The sequence below is a fragment of the Argentina silus genome (genome assembly GCF_951799395.1).
Source record: "Argentina silus genome assembly, chromosome: 13".
Lineage (NCBI taxonomy): Eukaryota > Metazoa > Chordata > Actinopteri > Argentiniformes > Argentinidae > Argentina > Argentina silus.
Genome location: NC_139667.1, coordinates 18,210,924 through 18,218,183, shown reverse-complemented (window position 1 = coordinate 18,218,183; position 7,260 = coordinate 18,210,924).

Genomic DNA, 7,260 nt, shown 5'->3' with positions numbered 1-7,260 from the left:
ACAAGCAATCACTACATAGAATTTGGTACTAAGTTGTTATTAATTGTGTTGAATTCTTTGAATGTGAGAAATTGTTACCTAGCTACAGTAGGTAAATACTGTACCAGCTGGAACCAGATTGCAAAGTAAAGCGTTTCCTGTATAATTGAGATGAGTCATATTCACTTCTGCTCATGCTCCCTTCCCGGACTACCGTCATTAAGCCTAGAATGTGGTGTCTGGGTTATGTACTGTGTCGGCCACAGAGGAAATGGGAATCAATAATTAGTGAAGCGTGTTTACGTTGCATGACCACACACAGCGAGCTAATTCCAGGCTAATTCCTCAGAGACAGATATTTGTTTGTGGTCATTACAGTATAGCTGACTCTGTAAGTGTTAGGTGTAAGGGCTAGAAGAACAGAGGGAGACAGAGGCTCAAGTACAGTAGTAGTAGATAAGAGTACAGGTGTTTCTCAATGTGTGTGTTTTAGATAAGATAAGTTAGGGTATGTACAGTAATAGGACAACCCAACAAAATTCCTGTTAAGCTTGAGCTTAATTTTATGTAGTATAGATATCTCGTTTTTGTATTCATCTGCCAGGGAGCTAGTATCCCTAGTCTATTCTATTCTGAATCTGGTGTCAGTTCTATTGATATCTTTGTTGTGATATTGCCAGAGTATGAATAGTACCTAGATCTATAGCACATGAAGTGTTCCTAATCACATGTGTGTGACCAACCGGGGTCGAATCTGGGTCCCTCGCATGGGAGACATGGCATACGTAGCCCACCAAGCTAAAGCCTAGTCATTAGCTCGGGAAGTAATGTTTTCAGAGTATTAATCAAGGTTACTGATACAGGAGAGTGGCTCCAAACCATCTCCACTATTATGTGCAGATAGCAAAGCAATTCAAAAGGTTGCAGAAATAAAGAACACAAGTATTACTGCATTCCATATTTTGTTTGTTGACAGACACAGTGCCAGGGAACATCTGGGTAGAATTTGGCACAGCTTAAGGGAGGGCATCAGCTGTTGCTGGTAGAAGAAGAACCCACAGCAGAGGAGGAGGTGAGGGGTCTGAGAGACAGCAAGTCAACTGCAGTACACATGCCAAATAGGGCAGCAAAGTCAGAGCGACACACACACACATACACACACACGCACACACAAACATACACGCACACAGACACACAAATCAAATCACAACCCCCCCCCCCACACACACACACACACAATCTCTCTCTCTCACACACACACACGCATACCCTTGCGCGGGAACACACACACACACACACTGCCCTCTTATTTGTTGAAATAAGAGATGTGGGTCAGTGACTCTCCTCCTGCTCCTGCTCTCCAAACAAACCATTACGCCAACTGGGGATTTCCTGTATCTGTAAAACATGGAGGAGAGGGAGAAAGTGTCTTTCTGTAGACTAGTGTTGCTAATAACGAGAATAGCACATTAGATTTGCCACAGCTCAGATAAGAGAGCATTCTCTCTCAGGGCCGATTCTGACTCTGCGCAGCTATATTTGATGAAAAAGCGTGGGGTCATTGCACCCCAGCCCACTCTGAGTATGAGGCAGAGGCAGCTGTTATGTAACTAAACACAGGGATTTACATTTACATTTATGACATTTAGCAGATGCCTTTATCCAAAGTGACTTGCAACAAATACATTTATCTCAGTAAGTGAATCATCTATCCATCAGTCATCATAAGAAAAAGTAATGTATGCTAGGACCAGGGGCTATTGGCAGTCACAATGCTAGAAGAAGGAATAATAACTTTTTTTTTTCTCCTTTTTTGTTAATTTATTTATTTACAGTAGAGAGACTGTACAGGGGGGTAGGGGGATGAAGAAGTCTTTAGGAGGGTTAGTTAAGATGTAGCCTGTAGAGATGGGTCTTCAATCAACGGCGGAAGATAGGTAGTGACTCTTGCAGTTCTGAAGTCCTGAGGGATGAAAGTGATTATCCTCCCACAGACAAAAATCAGCTTGATTTTAAGGGGAAAGAGATTCAAATATGTATTGTAGTCAACTCAATGACCCTCATCATCTGCAGTTAGCTAGAGGGAGAGAGAGAATGTTTTTTATTGTCCACAAATCATGTAAAAGTAGACCAAAACCAACACCATCAAACACATACACATAACAAGAACACTACATACACAAAGCTACATACAGTGAGTAACCATATCCTTTTAAATAATACATTTAATTGTTCCAAACAAATAATCGAGACAGGTTATTTGAGGTTTCACATTGGCACAATAACATTGTATGATTAGTATCATACATTTCCGTGGAATTCCCATCAACATATTGCAGTCAATATGCCAGGTTTTCCAGGCACTTTATTAGATTAGCTTTAAAGAGCTCTGCTGGCTATTTTCAACCTATTTCAAAGCATTGAGCCACTGTTATGCTATATGGGGCTGGCCTAACATGTAATCATATCATGCTGCTGTTCCAGTGGAACCATTCACTGCATAGGAGAAGCCATTATCTATGAATGCATCAACCTCCTAAGGGCCTGTAGGAAATTCTCAGCATTCTACAGCTCACCGGAAACCATGTAAGGAGCCACAGATCCAATTAGGGCTCTGTCTGAAGGCTCAATGCAGTGACAGATACAGCCAGTCAGATCAACAGGAAACTAGGAGAGAGATGGAGATGCAGGGGAGGTGGAATAAGTCAACTGGGAGGAGGATTAGAGAAACTGTCATCGTGTTAATGTGTGGCCATAGCCAAGTGGTGTGGGGGTAGGGAGCCCGATGAGGTGTGTGTGTGTGTGTGTGTGTGTGTGTGTGTGTGTGTGTGTGTGCACGCCTGTGAGCAAGTGTTTGTTCTTGCGTGCAAGTGTTTCCTCACCTTTCTTTGCATCTGATATGTCCTACACAGTTGAGTGTGTGTGTGTGTGTGCGCACGCGTCTGTATCTATGTGTACGTGTATGCCTGTGAGCAAGTGTTTGTTCCTGTGTGCAAGCTGGTATGTGTGTGTGTTTGTGTATCATTTCTGCAATGTTATTAAATACTCTTCCGGGCAATGTTGTCAGAGAGAGCTATGCCACACATGCAGATGAAGTGATCCTTACGCCAGCTGAGAAATGAGCACACAGGCCAAGTATGGTTCTGAATTAGCACATTCATCTGCAGGGGTTTGACGCATATGATGCATCTATATTTATCCATGTCTGGTACTTTAGCCTGGCATACTTCCTTATTTCTAGGAAACTTAACATCTCTATTTCCTGTGTTGTTGCCTTAAGAGAAAGCTGGGAATGTTCTATAGTGTTCTATATGGGTTTACCCCAGTGGTGATGTTGGTGTAGTCGAGGACTGGTTTAATGAGTCACTCAAGACTTGGGAATCAAAGTGACTGACTGGATTGTATAGAGTGTGTCGGCCTCCCTGAGGAAAATAAGGAAAAATGTTCTGAATGCTCTGATATAGGATCTGAGGTTGTAATTAGAAACATAGACCATCGTAGTTGGGGCGGGGTGGGGGGGGGGGGCACACACATACAGTGTTGTACACAAGTACTGCTGCATCACACACACACGCTCTCCCCCACTCAAACACACACACAACCACTCCCTCAGCCTCTTTAAAGGCTGTCCTCCATCCATCTATCTGATTTGATTGCCTGGCTGATTAGATTTTTTGAAGTTATATCTGGAAGATATTCATTTGATTATCACCCACACTGTTCATTATCAATTGAGACATCATGTAGCAAAGCCTGCTGCATTGTCTCTGTTGAAGATCTTACTCATGTACAATAGATCACAACAATTCCAGCTGAGACAATATACAGTATTGTATACAACAAATGTATGCACTCGCTGTTGCTTTTGATGTTAGTGTTTGCTACACTAGACCTGATATAGGGAAATGGCAAATAGGCAAAACTGAGGACATCTCGTCAACATATCAAAACATGATATGCGTGACACTGGATGCAGGGGAGGCTGGTGGAGGACGGACCATTCTTCATTCCCTTCCGCATTACAATGAGCCTGTATTCTGATTTCTACCTCCACCAGCCTCCCCTGACAGCTTGATAGTCTGTGTGGATTAGCAATAAACAGATGCGTCCGGATTAGCGATGTACAGATGTACAGGAAATAAATCATTTCATCATTGCCTGCATTATCGCGCTCTCCTGAAAGCTGTTCTTACCAATCAGTGTAACTCCGCCAGGGGAACATCATCATGGTCTAATACCATTCCATTCATTTCAACCACATAGCCTTATCTTAGCTCCTTACAACAGCAGGGGCATCAATTCAAATTCAGTCTCTAAAACGTAAAAAAAAAAAAAAAGTGTCGTTTTCCTGAAGTCCACAGACTTAAAGAGAGACTGCACTGGCTGAATTCACCTTGATTTTCCTCCTCCTGATTTAACAAAAACTGAGGACGAGATTGGTTCTTGGAGGTGTGGTTTGATGTACCATCCAAACATTTGTGGATGTGAGGCTTCACAACTCTCTGAAAATCACAGTATATTCTCTGACTAATTCGATTTAGAATGAACACGAAAATCCTGTTTTTTTTGTCTAAAGTTATCGTTTTTACACTTTGCAGTAAATGTTGGGGCTAGAATTGATGTATATGACTACTTCCAATACTACATACTGTAGACCCAACCATTTTCAACAGGAAAAGTTATTTTTTCTGTTTAGTTCCTCTTTAAAAGGCAGTACTCCAGGCAGGCTTGTAGGGACCTTTACTATCCCCAATAATGAATATGCAGATTCAAAAGTGTTTATCCTCAGAGTCCATCAACACAATTATCAGAATGTGTAAACCTACAGAGAGAGAGAGAGAGAGAGAGAACCCATTGCCCAAACCCCTGGCTTCTCTTTATAGGGTCATCATCATACAGCATCTAGATTTATGAGGTTATCCTAGAGGGAGAACTTGTGACAGCAAAGCAATGGCTGCCATGGCAACGCTGTGAAGGATTAAATATTTACCATTGTGGGTGAGGTGTTGGACAGCCATTTCAACAAAATGGCTGCCGTCAGCACTTGTGACAAGGCCCAGGTGCAGAGAGTGGCCAGATAGAGTTTCTAAGAGGTGTTTACAGGGTAAGTGGTCACAAGACTGGTACAATTACAGTGCATCACCTTTGAGCTGAGACAGAGCACTGCACAAGGACTTGCTACTCAATAATAGGATACAATAGAATATAATAATATTTGATGTCCAGTTTGCAGCAAATTACAGTAAAATAAAATAAAAACATTTGTTAAGCACATCTTACGTTTGATTATTGTCCACAGTGCTTGAATTTATGGATTAAAATGAAAGAAAGTTCAGGAGTTCATGGGTAAAGTGCTTGCTTCTATTTCAGTCCTGCATTAACTACTGTAATAGCTTTTGGGATAATGGCGGGATAAATATTTGACCCCAGTTAGGCTACAGTACATTAGAGCCTCTCTTGTTGAGGACTGTGTTTGAGTCATAGATTGACTCTGTATTTTCGTTGAGTCATAGGTTTCCTTCACATAAAGGGCAGGGAGTGAAAGGTGTACAGTACATACATAACACCCAATCTTACAACATCCTAGTTAAACCTGGGTTCAAGTAGCATTTGAAATCGTTTCAATTAGTTTAATGGGGTTTGCCAGGCACAATGGAACCGATGGTATATAGCCCCAAAAGTGCAAATCCCCCCGCACATCTGGCACTCCAGGTAGACTTCAGCAAATGCTCAAAGTATTTGAATGTATTTCATATACTTTTCAACCCGGAACTAGACCACTATTTCTCTTTCTCTCTCTCTCTCTCTTGAAATGATTGTCCCCCCCATTCTAATGTCCCTCCCTTCCCACCCGTTAGACAGATAGAGAGATTCAGGCTGAGGTAATATGATCAAAAGTTGTTTGTGTTATATATTCTACTTCTCACTTTGAGCTCTCTGGATGTCTGCTGTCTCCACTGTTTAGTCTTCAGTCAAATGAGAATTTGCTGAACCCGGTTGCTCGAATACAATAAAAACACAAATACACACGCACACATGCAGTTCTGGCAGGTATCCATCTCCGTTAATGGCTTCCTTTCAACCAGCCGCTGAAAATTAGTTTTCAGCGAGTTTTATGAGGCTTTTTATGACAATGATCTGTGTCTCTTTACCCTCCCAACCCTGATATTACGAAATCATATACCAACATGTTACTGAAATCAATGGCCGACTGCAAGGAGTAGAGATGTAATGAAATATAATATGATTTACTGTCCATTGGGGGGGGGGAAGAACATTCAAATAGAAAGCAGCCAGTCGTGCCCCTTTAACACAAATGGTTTCAGTAGACTTGCTCTACATAATATAAATCCCCATAATATAAATAGACAGGACAAAATGAGTGAGTGAGGGAGAAAGTGAGGATTTGAACATTTAAAGGGATTTAGCTATCACTGCATTGTGTAAACACAGCTAAGCTGTGAGGTCTTGGATGGCAGGGAACATAGTGCACCAAGATTGATTGCTCATCTGGCGGATTGGTGTGTGCGTGTGTGTGTGTATCACCACTGAGATCACGTGCCTGGGAGATGCATCATAAATGATAAACCATCGCCTTGGCTTGACTCTCTCTCCACTATAAAAAGGATGAGTTCTTTTCCATTATTTAATAACTATTACGTACACCTGAATAACAAAATCAAAGCTCATTCAGAAAGAGGATAATTCCTCTTATATAACATACCCACACCAGAGGAGCAATTACATTCAGGCAGACTTTGATGCTGCGTGGGACAGTAAGCTTCCATTATATTCCAGGGTTCAATATCATTAGCAGGGTTTTGGAGAGTGAACAAAGAAGCTGTGAACAAACTCAGGCATTATGTGCACAGTACACACACACACATGCAGAGATGCACAGCAGAGAGAGATGCACAGCAATTAATGGGATAGTTTGTTATCTGGTGTGTACATGAGTAGGAGGGGGAAGCAGTCCAATACAGAGATGCAAAAGAAGTACACACACACACACACACACACACACACACACACACACACACACACACACACAAACACGTGAGTAGAGGAGAGAAAGAGTTCAACACTGTAAAGAGGGAATTCCATTTGAATTAATTAGGCCATGCTAGTTCACGTACACAGAGTAAAGTGTACCACAGTAGCAGCAATACAGCAGCTGTCAGCCTCTGCCAGGTGGAGCAAAGTTCTCGGGCACACGCATGCAAACACACACACACACCCCTCCTCAGGGTAAACACAACAGCCAGCTGGGTGCCTGCCGCA